Source organism: Passer montanus, unplaced genomic scaffold (genome assembly GCF_014805655.1).
Source record: "Passer montanus isolate IOZ18808 unplaced genomic scaffold, ASM1480565v1 scaffold31, whole genome shotgun sequence".
In the NCBI taxonomy this organism is placed as follows: Eukaryota; Metazoa; Chordata; class Aves; order Passeriformes; family Passeridae; genus Passer; species Passer montanus.
In genome coordinates, this window is record NW_024367819.1 from 9,008,766 (window position 1) to 9,030,359 (window position 21,594).

Here is a 21,594-nt window from a genome sequence, read left to right on the forward strand (position 1 = left end):
GTGCTCTATCCAAATTCTACTTGTACTGCTGGGTGATGTAGTAATTCAATATTAATGATTAGGGACAAGCAGACAGAGAGGAGAAACGAATGGATTGCTAATATATACCCTGGCTTAGTTCGAAGAGGTGTCTTGGGGCTAATATAAAAAAAACAAAAAAACTTAAATTAGTCTATATAAGAAAGTTGTATAAGGCAGCAGAATATATTACCATCCAAAGTAGAGGGGGAAAAAGCAAATATTTTTATTATGTATTAATTTTAAAATCTGTGAATCTTGATTCAAATTTTATAGCCCTTATGTCTCAGGTTTGTAACTTCACATCATTTCATTCTAAATTCTGACCTATGTAAGATACCAGAGTTATTAATATTTCCTATTATTTCTACCCCTCAAACTTTATGACTGGATTTCTCCAAGGCGTTCTTCATTCCCACTCTTATCTTCCTCTTCATTTTGAAAGTATCAGTTCAGGGAATTGGCTGAAAGATAGAAAAACAGACACATAAAAATTGTTTGACTGACGGTATTCATTGTAAAATATTTTTTTTTTTCCTGGAGGAGATATGAAGGTGAATCAGGAAATGGATGGCATTTTCAGATCACATGAATCAGTACCCAAGAATTCATCATTTTCACCAAATATTTAACTACTTTTAGGGACTTGAAGTTAGATGGTCCTTATTTAGAATTCATATTAACTTCTTTAACTGCCTTATCTTTCAGACTTTAATGGAAAGAAAGCAGCAATTACTAAAAGTCAGATCATAGATTTATAAATATAAGTGCACACTAATTTATATACCTGTGTTGAAAATATCTTAGGCATTCATAAAAACAAATAATTTTGTTTATAAAGAGTCTTAATAATAGAAATCCCATGAGAAATATAACTTTCTCTTTTGATCATAAATGGTAAACCTAAACTCATCAGAAGAATGTATAGTTCTCAAAAGCCAAGTTTTAGACTCTCACCTAGCTTTTCCTAATTCATAGATATTATGGAGACCAGTCAGCTTAACCTTTAAATACAGAACATAACGTGAGACAGTAACTTAATGGAAAACAACAAAGTTTGTAACTATGGACATGTACTTCCCCATTACTTAAATGAAGAATTGCAATGGTGTCTTTTGCTAAGACAATTAAAATGATGCTCTGTCTGACCTTGCCCTGTGTCTCCTGCTGGGCGTACACAGCTACAGCCTTTCCTGGCCTGCTTTTCAACAGTGTACTTCTCTGCCAGACCCATCTGAGGATGAGGATGGCAAACTTAAATCCTCTGGGTCATCTGCTTTCCTGGGATGAAGATGTCATTCCTATTTTTACACATAACTACATCACAAGTCCCTGGTATTTAAATATGGCAGATTTGTGATGATCCAGCCTTGCAAGATGTTGCTCAACGCAGGCAGGAATGCTAAGAGCTTGCTCAACTCAAATGCAGCAGGGCAAACACTTTCCTGAATCTCAGTGGGAAAGAAGAAAGAAAGGGTAATGTAGAGCTGATGATTGGGTATTTCAACAATGTTGTGTAAGTCAGGTAAATTCAATACACCAGACTGCACAAACTCTCTGTTCTTAAGCATTGATTTAGGAAAGGGTGCTTGTTTGTATGCACCATTCTTCTGCGTGGTCTGCTCTGGAAACCTTCTGGTCACCAGCAGGGTTTCTCCTTGGTAATAAATGATGTGGTTAGAAAACAAAAGTAGGCAATTAACTGTGAGACTTCAAAGTTTTCCTCTGCCTGTTTTTCATGAATTAAACAAAAATGACTAATGTTTTCAATGGTCTGGAAAAAGTAACATGCAGTGGTAATAAAGACTTTGAACTCTGTGATCATGAAGCAAGCAAAGTCCTTTCCCTATGATGGAAGTATAATTCAAGGTTCAGTTTTACTAAAGCTAACACCTTCTTTTTCTATTTTTTTTCTTTTTAACCTGACTTAAGCTTTCAGTTTACTGTATCTGACTGTTTTTCTAAATGGTGAAAGAGATGTTTATTATCCAAGGTGCTTTTGATGGGTACTGTGAAGACAGGCCTTCCCTTACACTGTGACTTTCCCACCTAAACAGATGGAAATCCACCCCCTTCCCTGCTTTCTAACACTCCTTATATCCTGCCACCACAGGAACGAGCTGAAATCTGGCTTCCCACCAAACTGGCCAAAAGCCTGAAGGTGCTGTGCAGCCTTTCCTCTTCCAACTGCAGTACCTTTACTGCTTCCACATGCTGCCATCCCTTAATATGCTGGGTCTGTTTTGTTGGAAGGAGAGATTAAAAATTACTAACAGCGAGATATATAACATCAGGAAAATACCAGGCAGAAGACAAAGACAAGCTCCATACTGGAAGAAAAGCTGGATGTGGTGGTCTTCTTTTTTTTTCCCTTCCTTAAATCAGATAGCAGAACTTCTGCTGCTTTCTCCCTTGCCCTTAGCATAATATTCCTGGATTATATTCCCCTTACTTAAATCAGATAGCAGAACTTCTCCTGCTGCTTTCTCCCTTGCCCTTAGCATAATATTCCTGGATTATATTAGAATATCCTTATTTATTTTGGATATAGTAACACAATGAGGCTTAGCCTAGGATTGAGACACCACTGTGCAACTTGTGAAGAAACAAAAAACCCTCAGCGCCTACTTGCAAGGGTACATCTGGGGATTGCGTCACCTAAAATTGCTGGGCTCACTCACTCAACTCATCTGGTTTAACTCTGTAACTTAGACATAGCACAGAGTTACATGTAATATTAAAAATGTTACAGTTTTTAGCCTTAATTTCAAACATGATTAATCTCACAGGCAGTTGCAGACATCTTTGCCCTTGAGCTTTTAAAATAAAATTAAATAAAATTAAGCATTGACATCATGACTATTCTTCCATGAAACTGTTACAGAACTATAAAGCACATTACTTAAATGCTCTGTGGGTGATACAGAGTCAATATGATTCCAGTGGAATTTTTCTTAGAATGTGCTGTATGTCATTAACACAGTATGATATAAAGATATAAATGTGGTGAGTTTTGGGATTTTTTTAAAACTTATATGCCTATTGTTTCATAGCCAAACTGCAGAGAAATTTTTAGAGACTTAAATGTACATCACTCAGGGGGCTAGAATTTTGATAGGTTTTTTTGCTGGCAGTTGCTTTTGGATACATGGTGCTTACTTTTCACAGATAAAGTAGGGATTTTTTTTTTTTACACAGCAGTTGGAAAAACAAATATATCTCCTCTTTAAAAAGAAAGTCTAAATGTATTGTAATAGGTGGAGGTACATAAGAAGTGTAGGACTTGATCTGAAGATGTCTTAATAACACTTCAAAGAAGTTAACAGTGTAGGCATGTGAATCATCTTATATCTGCACTTACTTTGATGGCAATTTTTAGATGTAAAATGAATTTTTATATTTTCTGCACAAGTATTTTCTGGATGAGAAGGAAATCACATCAGAAACTGACCCTAGGCCTTACAGTAATTACAATAGTGGCTTCTTAAACACTATTGTTATAAATAAGGAAACATCCTTGAGTGTCAGGGTTACATGACTTTATGAAAAAAAACAAAGCTTGGCCTTTAGTATTTGGGTTGGATTTTTTTAATATCAAAAAATAATCAGAAAGAATGTTCCAAATTCCAGGACTTCATTTTAATGATAATTTCAAACTTCTGTTAATGTTTCTACTTGAACAAGTTTCTTTTATATCCTAGCCAAAGTAAAATTGAGCTCAAAGTTTAAAGCAATTTGGATTTGGAACATTTGGCTTGCTGATAAGTTTTGATGCTAGCTGTTTTAATTATCTAATTTTTATAAGATTACCCTAGCGTGGATGAATTCCATGGTTTTGTTTGTTTTAATAAACTCTTACTGCTTTTAGTCTTCTAAATTGCTTGGTCTTGCTGCGAACAACAAAAGTCAGTTTCTATTGCAGTTTGTAGTAGAAATGCGCAAATGCTGTCATAAAAGAAAAAAAAAAACAAAACAACTCTGATGGAATTAATTACAATGCACACATGAACAGAAATAACCTCCTAGTTTAATACAGGTGAGCTGACAAAACACGAAGGCATGCGCCGAAAGCCCCGTGAGCGCGAAATGCGAACGCACGTACCTGGGGAGATGCCTGCGCGCCCCGCTGAGCCCCGCGCTGCCACGTCTCACTGTCCCACGCACGCCCCGGGACCTTTATAGGGGACTCTCCCAGGGCCTGGAAATGAACTTTTGGGGCTGACACGTCGACTGTGCCATGAGGGGAAGGAGGGGACTGGAGGGGGCGGAGAGGGACTCGCCGGAGGCTCTTACGTGGCGGCAGAAATGTCAGTAGCCCGCTCCCCCTTTGCAGAGGGGCCGGAGCCGCTGGTGCGGGGCTGCTGTCGCCTACGCGGTTCCTCGCCGGACCCCGGAGCCCGGGGCCGGGACACTGGGGCTGGCTGGCCGGCTGTGGCATGGCGTGAGAGGGGTGCGGAGAGCCGGGGGACGCGCAGCTTGGGAGCTCCCGGGGCGCTCCCGTGTCCCTTCCGTGCCGGGGCAGCCGCTGGCGCCCAGCCCTCCTTCGCCTCCCCTATCTGCTGCTCCCCGGTTTTGGTACATTGCCCCAGCCCAGGAGCCCCGGGCAGCGGCCGGGAGCCCCTGCGGACCTGGCACCGGCGGCGCTGCCCGTGTACCACCACCTCCCCTCCCTCTTGCTGTCGCTGGCTGCAGCTCGCCAGGATTTGTTGTGCTTAGTTTTACTGGCGCTGAGACGCCCTGCTCAGATCTGATGGAAAAGGAACAGCCTCAGGTCATGTTTTTGTGAGCTGCGGTGATTAAGGAATAAAAGGAAATAAAAATAAAAACCCCAAACCCCAAGGACAAATATCTCAACCAGTTGCAACTTCTCAGCTGGCCCGGAGGGGGGAGCGCGGGGGAGGGCAGGGAGTAATGCGAGATCGCCCCAGCCCGGGGCAGCGCCGGCTGCGGGACGAGCCGAGCCGGGCCGGGCCGCGCACCGCATNCGCGCCGCAAACTTGGTGCGAGCGGGGGAGCGGGGCGGCTCGGCGGGGCTGCGGCCATGGCGGCGTGAGCGGGGAGCGGGCATCAGCCCGCGGCGAGCAGCCCACGGCGCCTCCAGGTAACCCCTGCCGGCCCCTCTCCCCTCCTCGCCGCAGCGGCGCTTTGGGAGCGCCGCGGGCATTGCGCCTTCCCGGCCGCCCTGTCCGTGAACCGGGCCGCCTCCCCAGTCCTCCACCGGCTGCGCCCCGGTGTCCGCCGGGCGCCCCGGGGGGCGCGGAGGCCGGGCGGGCTGGGGTCCGGGCGGAGCGGCGCAGGGCGCCGGCAGGGGGAGCCGGCAGCGAGGCGGAGCGCCGCCGCCGCTGGGCTCCGGTGCCGGGGAGCGCTGCCGGCGCTCGGAGCCCGTCTCGGGCATTGCCCGGCCCCACCCCCGAAAGTCCACCGAGCCTTTCAGAACGGGCGGTCGTTCTCCCCGTAGACGGAGCTGTTCGCTCGGGACCAGAAGAAACAGACGGACAGGGAGGCGCATCTCCAGAGGGGCCGGAGCCCGGACCGTGGGGGCTCCGCGCAGCGGGACCCCCGCGCCGCTCTTGCCCTCGGGGTCGCGCCCGCGGGAGCGCGTTCTCGCCCAGGAGAGTGAGGTGCGTTGCTGTCGCTGAGCCCCGGCTGCGGAGAGGCAGCCGCTGGCTCCGGAACGTTTCGGAGGGTTTTGTCACACTTCAGCAAGTGAAGTTTGCTCAGGCTCATCTTCTGGTGAGAGAAGAAGTGGCGTGAAAGGCACCGTCAGTTGTCTGAGAAACGTGGGTCTTCAGTGGGATGTTCGCGTAGTAGGATTTGAAACCCCGATGTGCTTTTATTCTCGCTGTTTTGTTTAACTGCACCGTCTTCGGTCTGTGGGGTGACTGTATTTTGGCACTTTCTGAATTGGGGAGTTAAGAGTTTACCATTCCGCAACGATGCAGATGGAAACACCTCAGCCAATTGTATACCTATATCGTTCTGTGAGGATTGCTTACCAGATAAATGGCAACTATTAGCGTTTGTTGTATCATTCCAGATGCTGAGTCTGCATTGTAGATTGACACAACGATAATCTTCCCGGGATTATTCCTGGGGGGCAGCTGGAGTGGGGGGAGCTGTCAGTGCATCTGCTCCTTCAGCAGACTGGACTATTGGCAGGAAAGGTCTGTGCATACAGGAACATGCAGCTTTGTGAAGATGGTTAGAATTTGCAAGATTATAGCTGTGACGAACATCCTGAAGCTAAAACGTGGTGTTAAAGTTGTAGTGATAGTGTGTTCTGGGAGACCTCAGGTAGTGCATCTGAAGGAAGTGCATCTTGCTTTCTGAAATCTGACTAACCACTCTTGGTTTGAATTTTGGTGTAAAAGCCTGATGTGATGCTAACCCAGCTAGAGTAGTGTAGAGAAGATTTTTTTTTTCATAGTGGAAATTGCACTCAAATCTTATTTCTAGGAGTTTGAGCATCTCCTGGTTGTTATATAAGGCTGACTCAGTTCAGTAAAGTTTGACTTAGAGTTGTTGAACTTGCTGATGTCATATATATAACACATAGTCAATCAAAAGTGTATTGCTGCCTTGAAAGGCTGAGGTATGGCTTTGGCTACTTTGCTTAGTAGATTGAAAAATGTTGGTAAATTTCTGGATTTTGTGCTGTGTTCCCACCTTCCTCTCCAGCAGGTACCAATAATATAACTTTATTACATTTACTAATGAATTCATGTCATTTTCTCATTTTAATGCTGAACAGCTGTGAGTAGTCCTGCTGAGAGCTAAGGTTTTGCTCTGGAGTGTGGCAGTTTGCTTCTGTGTTCAAGAGGTTCTTTTGAACAAAGTAGTGTAAACACTGGCTTCTGAGTTGTACTGCTTATTCCTTGGGATGTTGTTACAGATTTGTTTTGGTTGACAAAGCTGAAGGCATTAATATCTGAAGTGTCTAATTTCTTTTAATATTTAACTAGTGCTGTTTTCATAAAATACTTACAGGTAGTAGGAGTGCCTGTGCACTTTGTAATGATCCATAAACATGGTTGTAGCAAGTTTGTTGTACTCATTTCCTGCTGGGCAGAGATGCAGAGGGTGGTTACTGTATTGCTGCTGGTTTCAGAAGAAAGAGTTGTGTGGTCGTTTGTTTTTCACTTTCTTTTCCCCCAGCTACTTAGTGAAACCACGTGCATTCTGACTTCTGTTGATATAGTCTTGTACAAATACAGGATTTTCAATGAATGAAGTTCATTACTTTTCAGGGAGTAGCTGTACACTGCAATCTATGAACTGCAGAAATACAACATAATTCTCCTGCAAATTTTGGCTCTTGTGTTAGAGGTTGCATGCAGGAATTCAGCCAAGGGAGCAGCTGAGCTCCTGGGGTGAGCAGGAGCAGAGAGACCCATTTCTGCCCTCTGGTCTGCAACAGCTTTATCAGCAGTGTTGGCTGGGTCTGATTTCTGTGCTGTGGGACACGTAAGTGGATGGCTGATACTGCTATCAGTTGATAGTAGGTGTGTACTACCCGTACTATCTGTTGATAGGGGGGAGGAGGGTGTGTGAAATCTGATACTGTGCTACTTCATGCAAAGCAGTATCTAGTAATTGGTTAGTATGTTGTGATGATGGACTTCTGAATAGCAGTGAAATACGATTTAGCTTTAGATTTAACGTCTGGTTTATAAAATTTTTGATATGCTCTTGATGTTTGGTAATGTATGTTCTGAAGTTACTACTGCTCCTGAGATGAATTGCTATTGCTATGGCCATAATTGTAGGAAGCAGCACTGAGGAGCTTTCCTTTTCTGTAACATCATTTATGGAAATGTTTGATGGGCATTCTTGTTGATGCAGAGTTCTCCAAATTATTGTTAATCAGTCTGTTTCTCTTTATTATCATCCTTTTATCCTCTCTGGCATGTGTATGCATTCCGATTTGGAAACAGTGTTGAGTTACAGCCTGTATATTCATTCACTCCTAACGTGTTTTGCAAAGCTGTAGCTGCTTCCAAAGAAAGAGTTTTTGGGGTTTTTTGATTTTTTTTTTCTGATTTGTCAAACGCTGTAAACATTTTTCAAACTGACCCTTTTGAGGTATGTTTGGCAACTATTGGCGGTAGGCTGGATTTAATTTGCAGGCTGCAGCATTGCAGCTGTGACCCGTGAAAGGCAGGTGGCACTCTGCTATCTGCAGTTCCCACAGACACCTGGGGAATGCCACGGCCCAAGCTGTGCACTTCAGCTATGGTTTGCTTGTTAAATCTGTCGTTACTAAAACGGCAAATTGCTTTCAAAAAAAAAAAAAAGGCTATGTATTTTATTTTAGTTTTCTTTATAAATATGTCCTGTGATTTATTTAGGAAAGTTTACATCTAACTATAGCATATTTGCTTAACATTTGTCAGGAAGGTAGCAAATGTAAACCAAGTTAATGATCTCCAACCTGCAGTCTTATTAGTGTCCTCCTGATTTTTTGCTGGAATGTATATTCCAAAGTATGAAGCACTCAAATCTTTTGTCATTTAGTGGATTTGTTCATGCATTTATTCTCAAATTTGTGTTTTCCCACGGATACTTTGATGCAATCCAGTTGTCTGCTGTGTAGTATCAACTCTGTCTCCATACATAATTATATTAATAAAATTAATCTCTGTTTGGGGAGATTGATTTTGGAAGAAATTTCCTGGTGTCCCAGTTTATATTAAAAAGTCAGGCAACTCAGAAAAGCTGATGTTTGTCAATGATAGTAGCAGAAGACTGGGGTTGATACTTAGTCTGTACTGAGGCCTTTGCAATGAAACTCTTGAGTTTAACTCAACTGTTGAAACTTATCTTTTCATATGTTATAATTTCTTTGCCAACGGTTTGAATGACTTATTCAGAAAATTTAAATTCTGTGTAGTATGTTAGCTGTGCTGTCGTTTCCAGACTTACCTTCAATTAGCTTATCTGTTATGAAATTTCTTGCATGATAGCCATATAATATGGCTTTTTAATCCTTTTCAAATTTTCCTTTTTAAAATCAGGATAAATCTTTGAGCTCCAGTATACCTTAGAATTGTTGGATCTTAATATCTGACAGAACTGGTCAATCTTTTCATGGTTATCAATCTCAGTAGAAGAGATTAATTTTATTTAGGGAATGTTGATTGAGCAGCTCTAAATTTTTGGCATATAATATTCTGATTTTTAATCCCTTGCTAGATGAATAGCATCCATTTTGCAGTATTTGTTTAGTTTAGGAGAAACTCAGAGAAATTATAACTTTGAAAATACTGAAATGTAGCCTTTTACTTTCCTCTCTCTCTGGAATACTGGGGTACATTCTTAGGCATTACTAAATGCATGGGATGAAGAATTAGAGCACGTGTGATGGCTGCAGGATTGGCTTATAATGTGAATTGGGTGTGCTGAAGAAATGGGCTGTACTGTGAATTGTACTGATTTTCCCACTTCTTTTCCCCACCTCTCTCCAAATTACAAAATTGAGCTGCTGTCTTTTGTGCTATTGTCCTTCTGAGAATTGCTAGTCTAGTTGGAAGCCCAGAATGCGATTGAAATGTGCTTTCTTGTTAGACTTAGGTTTAACTGGGAATCAAGAATGCAAAATATAAAGTTAACTATAAGGCTTCTGTCTGTAGTTAGGGAGAGAATATTTTAATAATTTGGGGTCCTGTTCTTCTAACCCACAGTAATCTTACTGCTGAATCAGTCATTTCTGTTACTGGTGTACTCTACAGACAAAGGCATGAGAAGAAGTATTTGTTTGTAGTTTTAAAAGTTATTAGGCAGTTGTTCCTCACTGTGTTTTCTTCAGCATACAGTCTCTTCAGAAATTCCTGTTACCTTTTCCTTTCACTGTTTGTACACGTTTTTTTACCATGTCATTTTAGTGACTTTCTTTCACTGGAAACCCACAAACATTTGCATTGGCAAATGTTTTGGAGGGCTCCCTGGAAGCATGGCTGAAATGACCTTCTTGTGGGAGAAAATGTATGAGATGAAACAATTTCTGTTGACCTTGTCTGATAGTGAAATCGCCAAGCACTTCAGGAAAAACTCCTGGCCTTGCCAATTATAGGAGTTTAGGTTATGTGTATTGCTTTGTCTTTCTAAATGTCTGGCAGAGTTTTTGGGTTTCTTTACTGAGTCATAGTCAAAGCTGAAGACTGGAAAGAAATTATCCACAGTCATTGTGCTGTTATGTTACTTAACATGAGTTCAGTTACTGATAGTCTCTTCTCTTGATGGTCTCAATTTCTTTCTTCAATTCTGAACTTTCAATAGTGATATATCATTGTTTTCTTAGCTTTTGTCATATGAACTGTGTGTGTGTAGTCCAAATTTTAGCTCTTCTCATGCTCCAGGGCACGCTTTTCCTTGTTGCTTTTTAAACTTAAGCAATGATACTGAAATATCTAGGAGACAGTATGTACACAAAATTTTTACTAGTGTCAGGCGTTACATTACGCAGTGCTGCAAAACGGGACTCCTAGCTTAGCCAAAAGGGGATTTCAGCTTTGGATAGTTTTCTGATAGTGCTCTTCAAGGTCTGTCAGCCTGGGGTAGCCAAGAGCCTGATGACTTCGATGATCCTCATCAGTAGCTCTGACATGGAAGTTGCTAAAGATGATGTTGGTACTATTGTTGTTGTTACTATTATTGTCTGTTGTGCTCATTCTCTGACCCTGTCCTGGCTCTCACTTGATAAAATATTTCAGAAGAACCCAACCAAGCAGAGAACCCCCTTAATTCCTGTCCATTGTTAACAACTTTTCTTTGTGACCTGAGCACCATGGTGTGCTGTGATTCCCAAGGGTAGGCAGATATAGATGGAGGATGCTGTGCCATCAGAGAGTGTTGTTGTAGTTTGTTTTCCTCCTTGAAAATTCTGGGACTGTGTCAGACCGTTGCCTGCTGGGTCCTTTTAGTTGTGCCAGCGTAGCTATTCAAGTGGAACCAGTGTAAACAGTATTAGGGAACTGATCCTCTTAGAACTTTGCCTTTGAAGTACCCATGGCCACCAATCCCAGTAAGGCCCCACAGGCTCTGGTCTCAGTGTAACTGCAGGTGTGCAGTCGCTATTGTCAGGTGAGGAAGAGGATTGTTTGTGCAGAATAAGATTATGATTGGTCCCTCAAATAACAATGAAATGTGGAGGATTTTGCCTCAGTGTTTTAGAGTGTATCCAGACAGCTTTTTTTAATGCCAACTTTATAACAGGCAGCAAGCTCTCTTGTGGAGGCTGCAAATGGACTGAGGCACAGCTATATGACTGTCTTCACCTGCAGTCTAAACTTGCCTCCTGAGGAGTGAGGTACCTGAATGCCTCATTGCACTGCCCTTGAGTGTGTCAGAAGTGGGGAAATGCAGGGTAATAACCTGTTAAATACTGAAGTTCAGTCTTCCAGAGCTTATCTGCCAGACCTTATTCTGCTGAAAAATGGTAATCGGTTCTGATACATGCTGTTGGAATTGATAGTAGAAAGCCACAAAACCCTTCTACATTTGCATGCCAGGAGCGTGAGTTCATGCGTGCAGTTCTAGAGACACACAAGAGGTGAAGTTGGTCTTTGTGGGAGGAAAAACTTCTCTTGATGCATATGGGTAGAAGTCTGAAAATGCTGCTACCCTGGCCTCTAGAGTCTTGTCTAACTGATCTAATTCTGTTGTAAGTGTTGGTCAGAGTTTACAGACTTTCTTGAATTGTCCAAGAAAGTTGCTGGATTTTCCAGTTTATCTTCTGTTGCTTTCCTAAGCTCATAGTGTCAGACTCTTTGCCTAAGCATTAGCTAAATCTTTAATATACAAGGTAACCCAGCGGAGCCTGGGCATCATCCTTTAATTGCTGGTTACTACCAAAAAAAAGAGAAAAAAAAAACAAAAAGGAAAAAAAAAAGTGTGTAACCATTAACAACAGCAAAAAGAGATCTGGGCTTTAGAGCTGAATTGCTGTTCTTTTTGCCATTGTTGTCTATTGTTTTAAATTAAATTAATGGTATGGGTGGGGGAACTTGATTTTTTCCTTCAGTTGTCTTTCTTTAAGTGAGGTTGCAAGTAGCTTTGATTAGAAAATTCCATTTTTGCTCACTTATCTATAACTGTCAGGGGAGATTGTTTTGCAAATTTATTTAATATGAAGGCCAGCAAGATCAGTATTGAATTTTGAAGAAAAATAATCTTGAGCTAGAGGTAAACACTTAGTTCTGATATTTAACTTGAATCTTTATATTTTTCTCTCAAACCCACAATCATAAAGTGCTCTTAAAATAACTTGAGCAAGCATGTTATTTTTCTTAGAGTACCCCCATGAACTCATTGCTGGCAATGGCTATCTGCCCCTTGGGAAAAGGACACATTACTCTTTTTATAGGATGACTGTTGACAAAGCTTGTCCTTCAGCTTCACTTGTAGAGCTGCTGTGTTGTAATTGTTTTTTTACCAGAAGGCTAAAAATAGAACTAGTTTGCTGTGGAGGCATATCACTAATATTTTAATAAGAGGAAATATAAGACTTCTTTAGCTGGAAATATAGGGAACTCCATTTGTTTGTGAGGAACAATTAATGTGCTTGTCTTATCTTTCAGATTTACTATGAATTCTGTATAAACCAGACCTGATTTATAATTGCATGTATTTGTTTATTTTTGTGATTTAGCATTTCCTTTAAAAAAGTAATTTAAACAAGAGGTTTGGGGTTTTTTTCCTGCTACTCTCATCAACTTTGATCTTTTTTGTAAGACCAACAAATTTCTAACAGTGCCAACACTGAAAATTTTGGAAACGGCTTGCAAAGTAGGTAGAGCAGTTGGCACCTGCTCCCAGCTCTGTGCACACACTGACACCTTCAAAGACTTATCTGTAGCTGTAGATCTAGTCTAGAGAACTGATTACAGAAGAAACTTGAAGATGTAGAGATTTCTGGTTTTAACTAGCAGCTTTAGTTTGCTTCTTGTGAAGTGGATTGCTTGTCTTTTCTCGCCCCTTTCTACATTGTGAAAAGTGTTGCTTTATGATGACTGGGTACCTTGCCTCCTTCTTGAGTATTTGGGGACTAAAATTTTGCAGGTGTTGAATGTTCTTGCTTCCACATAAAAACTTATTTTCTACAAATCTGTCTTCATTTGAAGACTAGTACTTCTGTGTTTGCATTAATATCTATAGATAGTTGATAATTGGAATGATTAGTCTTTGAAAAAAATTGACTATTCCTGAATATCATTCATGTTGCCTTTTAGGTACTTTAATGCCACCTTTCATTCCAAAACATTAAGAATAGAAAAAAAAAAAATACAACCTTTGGCTTAATAGTAGCAGCTGGTTTTACTTCCATAATTGTTGTACTTGTCCTAAAGTCATTAGGGTAGTGTGGAGTGCCTTACTTTTGTGACTGAATGGTAAGGATTTGAGTATTATATTGTTCAGGTTTACGTGTCATATTGTGATTGAAATGAGTTTGGAATTGCTCTTCCAGGCAGCTGACTAAGGGAGAAAGGGAGGAGCAGAAGATAATCTCTTCAGTTTTAGCAATGGCGACTGGTATATAAGCTAGTGGTTTCTTCTTCTGAAATGTTTCATTTGTCTTCTTTTTGCCACAGTAGTTCCCAAGATTCACCATTTAAACAGCATGCAGGCTTATAACTGTAGTCTTTATGTTGCAACATGTGGAATATGTAAAATTTTCTTAAGAAAAAATGTTCATTGATAATTCATCTTTCTGTAGTTTAAAGCCTAATAAAGAAGAAGGGAGATGTAATCCATGAAACAGAGAGCAGCTAACAGGCAAGCTCTAAGTGATGTCCAGGTGTTAGAAGAACAAATTACTTGTTGGTAGAATTGCCTTGTTAAGGGTTAGGGCTGGACATGCTGCAGTGATCTCAGACCTAGGGGGAGGTTAACAAAGCTTGGGAAGAAGGATGTACCACTGATAGTGAACACACAGAGTGCAGAGTTTAAGGGCCATGAAGACATCTGGCAGAACTCCCAAGACGATGAAGAAACTAACAAAGCAACTGTGCTGAAATCAGCCCTGTCTGGGTAAAGGGTAATTCTGGCAGGGGCAGATTGCGGCCACCAACTCACAGACTGCTGACCCAGGAAACCCTACGACTCAAAAGAAGAGAAACACTGAGCATGAGACTAATTAGCATGGGAAGCAAGAGAATCATTTACCAATAGAAGACAGAATACTAATAAGTAAGAGAACTATGCAACTTGTAGCCAATGAACACTAATTCCTTTGTTTGCTAAAATGTATAAATAGTAAAAAGTTTTGAAGATTGGCATGCTTGATTTGAGTAATATCACTGAGCACCCAGGCTTGTGCAACTCTGAAATAAATAAGCAATATCTCCCCTGAGTGTGTAATTATTGGCTTGTTACACACTGGGTAATGAATCCAATTTTTCTGGACAACCCTTGCATGTTGGTCCCACGAACTCATTAACAGAGAAAGTTGTTGCATCAATTTTCCATTATCCATTTTTTCTGGGGGGTATACCCAGGTGCTCAAAAATGAATGGAAGTATAGCATCCTTGTCCCAAGGCATCTGTGGATGGAATCGGTTTTTTCTGGCAAGATCACTACTAGTGCATTCCACTGTAGCCTAGCATGGGAAGTGAAGGATGCAAGTCAATATTCAGACTCATTGAAATGGTAAGATACTTCTCATACTTATGGCAATAATATTTTCATACTTGCAGCCATATAGAAAAGATTTTGTAGACTCTATTTAAATATCATCTGTGAACTATGTTTTCTTTAAACCTTCTTTACTCTAAGTTCTACTTCAGTAAGTCCTGAAAGATTTACTGCTAACTCTTGCCAAGTTTCTAATATTTCCAGACCTGTTGGAATGAGTCCAGAGGAGAGCAGAGCTGGAGCACCTCTCCTGTGAGGGCTAAGAGAGTTGGAGCTGTTCAGCCTGGAGAAGGCTCTGGGGAGACCTTGTGGCACATCACAATACCTAAAAAGGGCCTACAAGAAAGCTGAAGTGGGACTCTTTGCAAGGACGTGTAGTGACAGCACAAGAGGGAATGGCCTTAAGCTGAAGGAGAGCAGATTTAGATTAGATATTAGGAAGAAATTCTCTACTGTGACTGAGGGTGGCGAGGCACTGGACCAGATTGCCCAGAGAGGTTGTGAACTCTCAGTCCCTGGAGGTGTTCAAGACCTGTCAGGATGAGGCTCTGAGTAACCTGGTCTAGTGGAAGGTTCTCTAGCCATGGCAGGTGGTTTGGGACTAGATGATCTGTTTGAAAGGAGGTTGTAGCAAGGTAGAGGTTGGCCTTTTGTCGCAGGCAACTAGCAATGGGACAAGAGGAAATGGCCTCAAGATGTGCCAGGGGAGGTTCAGGTCAGACATCAGGAAGAATTTCTTTACTGAAAGGGTGGTTAAGCATCAGAATGGGCTGTCCAGGGAAGTGATGGAGTCATAGTTTCTGAAAGTGTTCAAGATGTGACTGGATGTGGCACTTAGTGCTGTGTTTAGTGGACAAGGGGGTGTTCCATCAAAGGCTGGAGTAAGTGACCTTGGAGGTCTTTTCCAATCTTAATGATTCTTTGATCTTTAAAGTCTCTTCCAAACCTAATCATTCCATGGTTTAATGATTCTGGTGTCTGTCTAAGGCAGAAATGCCTTCCTCTGGCATTTCTGTTATGGGCAGCTGCATGTAACCTGTAGGTCACATGTTCCATTGGCTCAAGGTTCTGACTTATCAAAGGAAAAGGAAGTATAACACATTTCTGAAGTGAAACTACAGTGTTGATAGTTGCTTTAGTGATGTGTGACAAATGTATATGAATGAAATTAACAATGTGCTGGACAGAACTCATTTGAGCAGTAATTTCTGTGTAGAAATTGTTGGATGGGGCTCAGTGACCAAAATGATTCCAGCTAGATAACTGGTTCATAGCAGTGTTCCCTCCTTACGGTAAAACATATCTATAATTTAAAGGATTCATGTTAATAGTAAAATATATCTTTGACACTTGTAATTTTCTAAAGAACTCCTTGCAAACATAATTTATAAATGCTTCCTGGTTTACTCTATGAATGATCAAAATTAAACTCATCTTACAGTTCTTCCACATATTTGTAGGGGTGCTTGCTTGGGGGTAGGACTTTTTTTCCCCTCTCTACACACATGCCACAGTTTTGCAGTCCATTCTAGTTTGTCAAGCAGTGGCACAGGCTAGATAATAGATAATAATCTCTTCATTTGTATAGTCAAATTGCTGCTGTAGTATCCCACAAAGTAACAGTGGAAGGACAGAGAGGCCTTTCTGCTGGGAAGAATTTACCAGCTTCAGTACAGTTGTTAGTGCACACGATGGTTCTGAAGACAAAGTGAATTGAAACAGAGATCAGGACACTGTTCTGATAGTTGACAGTTCTATTTTGAGCTCTGAAGAGCTCATATCTTTGACGAAAAAAGAAATATTGGTATCAAATATTGATTGTGTAATATCCAAAATTCATAAGCTTCTTAACTTTATTCTGGCAAGCTGGACTGAAGGGATAAATGCAGCAACCTTTGCTGGAGAGTAAAAAAAAGTTAATAAAAGAAATGTCATTTGAATTAATCTTTCATGATTAGTGGGATCTTTTAAAGGCAGATGTGGTTAAGTGATTTAACTGGATTCAGAAAATATGATTGAATCAGAAGAATTTTTGTAAATTATGACGTGATGTTAATTTAGATGAATCAGAAACATGGACAGGCTAATTAGACTATGCTAATGTACACAGACATTTGAGGTTTTCATATGCTTTTCTGAAAGCTGATATACACTTTGTAAGTGCAAATGTTTCTCCATAAGTTGCCTCCGATTTGATGGTATATCTTGCCATGCTCTTATTACAGACTGTGATTGAATGTGTTCTGTGAGATTTAAGTGCAGTTGTCATGTTTAAAATTTCTAAATTCTTCAGGTTCTGCTGCCTTATACTGCAGCTGTAGTTCTGAAAGTGGAATCAGTTGGTCCTAGTATGGTAATTCAGATAATGTGCAGTAATATGCTGCATTTGTGGGGCTCTTAATTGTTAGCTTGCTTAATGTTAATGAAGAGGGGTGGAATATTGAGGGGTGACATTTAGCACTACTTCATTAACAAAAGAAAAAAAATTGAAAATAAAAGTTCTATACTGTTTGTTATCTTCATTTTAGATTAGCAATGCTAATAAAATGAGCTCCTATGCTCTGTTGAGTTCCTTTTGGCTGTGTGCACATTTAAAGACAAAGCCAAATCAGAACGCCCCTTGCTTTACTGTTTAGTAATTTGACTCAGTTCTTCTACATCTATATCTGTGCTGTGCAGGACAATGCCTAAGGTGTAAGGCAGGCTGGGGCACTCCTGCATTCTGCTTCTGGATTAAATGTGTGTAAATGTATTAATGCACAAATAGCTCTGTAGCAGTGCTGGTGTGGTTGGCTGATCTGTCTCTGCCTAATCCATCAATGGTAAGAACCTGTCGTGAATTTTGTGGGTGGCATTACTCTTCTCTGCTTTCACTCTGCAGTGAGTCAGCCAAGATGGTGTCCCAGCAGGGGAAGTTGTGTCTGTGAGTAAGCTGAAGCTTGCCATCAGGAGGTTGCCAAGTGTCCTGTTAGTGCTATCACATCCAAGACATGCAGGTCACCTTTCCTGCATTCCCATAGCCCAGGCTGAGTGTATTGCTGTCACTGAACTCTGAGCTAGCAGGGGGCTTGGGCTGGCAGGAGCCTGCTGGCACTCGCAGAGCTGTCAGACTTTTTTCCTGCTGCTCTGTGTCCTCAAGCTCAGGACAGAGAAGGGCAGCTGCTGGTGTGTAGGTGGGCGGTTTTTTTTCAAGGAGCAAAGATAATGCTGTAGGTGGTGGGCAAGAGGGGAGAAACAGCTGGTAGAAATAACAGATGAGATAGGATGTTTTGAGTGAGTGGGAATAGAAAGCTTCATAGGAAAGGCTTCAGAGCCTGTGTGCCATAGGAACAATAAGGTAGGAGCTGGTAGATGGGCAACTGCAAAACTGTGAAAGCCTTTCTCCCTTCTCTCCAGCACTACTCACCTGGCACCCCACTGGGGGCATGGTGTCACCCTCTTAGTCTCACCCTGACTGCTACAGCATCAGACTCCTTTTGGACTAGATCAAAAACCAAGGTGCCGGCTAACCATATCCACTGCTGCTGCATTGCTTTTCTTAAGTGCTTAGAGGTATACAATTAGCTAATGAATGCTAACGCGAAGTTTCTCACACACGTTTTCACTGTGTGAAACTTGATGGCTGTGTTAATGTCAATAATTGGTAGGCAGGAGGAGTTGCTATATAATAGGAACTACAGAAGCCAAATTCCAAGTTGGAAAACTGGGTCAGACTAATTGAAGTAATGTCACCAGCTCTGAGGGTGGACAGTGTTCTCCTTTGCATGTTGAAGGTCTGTGGATCTACAGGACTTTTAGCTGTTCTTCAGGTATGAACTTCCACGTACCTTGTTTTTTATTTGTTTTGTGTTTCTTTTGTGAATTATTATCTGCTTTGCAGTAGAAGTTTAATGTGGATGATATGAGCCTATATATGTGTTTTGGAAATAAACAAGTTAATTTTTCAAACTTATAAAATGCATCGGTTTGTGGAACCCAAAAGAGATCAGCAAAACCATCCCATACATTAAAGCTTGCACTCAGTGTGAAATGGTAACAACGTGGTTTTATATCTTGGACAGAGGTCTTTGGTTTAGTGTGGCTACTTCATAACCCAGACTCTTTACTCTCCACCTTTTATTTCTGAAAAAATAAAAATGTAATTTTTTTTACTAAAGTAATCAAAAAGCCAATATTTTAATTTGTCTGAGAACTTATGATCATCAGAAGATCATATGAAGTATTAATGCTTAGTTTCGTGTGGGAACACAGTTGAAATAGGTTGGAAAATAATTATGGTGGACTTCTGCCTGGGTTCTGTTTATTGATGAGAATATGGAACACAAAATATTTGCTTAAATTATCTGTAATACAAAGTGTACTCCGAGATAATAGTAAAAAATTCAATACAGCTTCTTTATTCCACTGTCAGCACATCCAGACTTTCCTTTTTTCCCCTGTGTCTTTAAATATCTTCTTGAAAACCTTTCAAACGTAGTTTTATTAACCTAACATAGTGCAGATGTTGCTAGCTTGAGAAATAAGTCACAATGACTTGTAGTATCGTGTCAAAAATATCATTTAGAGGCTTAGAATGAGGGGAGCAATTAATGAACAGTCTTCACTACAAACAAATGTCAGAGACTCCTCCAGGGCTAAGCTGCTTCTGTGCCATATTCATTAATTGCTCTTTTGAGCAAAGTTGGTGTTGATGAGTGGGTTTAATTAAGTATACCTGAGAAAATCCACAAAACCAGATCAGAAGTATTAGAATGAAAGATTTGCATTTGATTTAATAAATAAAGACCATTTCATTCTCAGGGGTTTTTATGCTTCATGTAACTGTTTCTGGCTGACATTTCTCCCTGAGAGCTGTGTTGTCCTCACTGGAGAGTGGCAGACATGTCTTATGGTTTGCTTCAGGATGCATGCCAAATACCATGCCCATATTTAAGTCTCTATTATTAAATATGTATTAAATCTGTCATAATGGAAGATATCTCAGAACACTCTTACTCTTCCTGTTGAAAAATGGCAGGAGAGGGAAGAAGCACTTGTGAGTGGAAAGACAGAAATCTTAAACTGCTAAAGCTCATTCCAAAATTGCTGACCCTCTAACCTCGTTAAAAATACCTCCTTGGGAAAAATCTCTGTATTCATATGTAAAAAAAAAACCCAAATCATATGTATATCTGGATTTTTTCAATGTACTTCATGGTTTACAGGTCTAATTGAAACTTGATGAGTGGTGGCCTCCAAAATCAGTTTTTATGTGAAATACAGTAATATATGTGTCAGTGTGGGTTTTTTGTTTCATTTTTGGTTCTATTTTGACATGTGGGAGAGCCTGCCTAGAAGGAAAAGGCTACTTCTGTATCTCTTTCCTGTGCCTTGAAATGAAAATCGCAATAATATATTAAAATTTGATTATTTTGTGTTTTGATGAGAGGGTTCAGGGGGAGGGAGGCCTTTCTTAGTTGTACTGCTTTTAAGTATTTGTTTTGGTTTTATTTGTACATTCTATTGTGTAAAGTGAAGAACAGTTTGGTGAAAATACTTGTAATTTGCAGTTTTGAGTCAAGTGGTAACTGGAAGCTTTAATAGCCTTTCAGTACCACTTCAGAAATGGAGATGTGCCATTGGACAGACATGTCAGAACTTAGTAAAAATAGCATATCCTACAGTGGGCATTCATCCAGAAATCTAAATTTAGCATTGTATCCTGGATATAGTACTGCAGGTGGTCACAAGCACTAAATTGTATTCAGCACCCTCTGTTATTCAAGCAGGTCTCAACATACTTATTTTAAATATTTTATGGTTTTATGCAAGGCTACCTTACTGTTATAACTGTGGTTCTTTATATGGCGTCAAAATGTGAACCGTGTTTCATAGGAATTAAAACAAAGCCTTAGCCAGAGATGTTTAGTGTCATGGTTCTGCGTGAATGGAAGTCAGTGGCACAATTCCAGCTGACTGCAGCTGGGAGTATTAGGAGATCCTGACTTCTTTCTGATAATACATATAAACACACAGCCAGTTGGCAGGTTTGAGTCTGATTTATTTCACGTTATTCTCTTTTGCTTGTAGCATTCTAATAGAGTTTGGCCAAATAAGCTTGAAGAAAAGTTCTATCCGTGCATTAGGGGAATGTAAAGCTTGAGGAGAAACAGAGCTCGGGTATTATGGTTTGATTAATTACTTGAATATTTATGCAAATTACAGTAGGTTCTGATGAGTGTCATATGGGGAAAGTCTGTACTGACCTTTTCTTTCCATTATTCTGCTCTCTTCTTCCTGTTTCTGGAAAAATAGCAGGACACAGGATTTTTAATAACTGTGGGCAGCAGGTTTCTTTAAAAGCCTCTGGAATGACTTGTAGAAATAAGATAGAATTTTCTTATGACATAATTACTGAGTACAGGTGTTAGTTATTGTGTTTGTTTTCAGATAGGGAAACGAGCATATGTTTCTCACACTCTCTATAGATGACTGTATGTGTGTGGGCAGGGTGTGGGAGAGAGACGACAGAACTCTGTGTCTATGTAAATATTCTCATAGAGGACAAACACCTAGGAAGGAGATGGTTTCCTTTATTTTTTATATTTTAACTATGTGCAATCATCATTTTTTTATTCAGAGAGTATTACTTAATGGTTTGGAGGTAATAAATAGACTTCTGACTTTCTAACACGATCACTAAGGTGAGAGACTGCTGCTTCACATTTTCAGATTCATCTGCAGATCTTTATTGCTTTGGTCACAGTTTCTTTTTACAGCAATTCCTTGTCATATTGAATACTTGTGAGTATTCCAACAGTTTCTTGGGTGATAAAAGAAATTATTCATTTTTAATTTAGATGATGTCTGATATTTTCGTTACTTTCACTTGTAAGAGTTTAGGTAATGCTGGGATGAAGAGGCTGGATTTTTAGGTGTAATATTCATGACTAGAGTGAAGAGAAAGC

General features: G+C 40.6%; 1 protein-coding gene and 1 non-coding gene across 6 annotated transcripts in view; one reads left to right on the plus strand and one right to left on the minus strand.

Annotated features, from left to right (window-relative positions):
• Window positions 1-571: 571 nt before the first annotated feature.
• On the minus strand, window positions 572-640 carry LOC120504935. The gene has a single exon (XR_005628147.1). It is a non-coding gene; the product is annotated as a small nucleolar RNA SNORD123 (small nucleolar RNA).
• A 4,345-nt stretch (window positions 641-4,985) lies between these two features.
• SEMA5A (semaphorin 5A) overlaps window positions 4,986-21,594 on the plus strand; it is a 315,764-nt gene continuing 299,155 nt past the window's right edge. For 2 of the 5 annotated variants that reach the window (XM_039714855.1, XM_039714859.1), the window contains exon 1: window positions 5,385-5,639. The gene's annotated coding sequence lies outside the window, so the exon portion shown is untranslated. Of the gene's footprint in view, window positions 5,120-5,384; window positions 5,640-21,594 lie in introns of those variants that run through there. The other 3 variants (XM_039714856.1, XM_039714857.1, XM_039714858.1) reach the window with 3 other exon arrangements.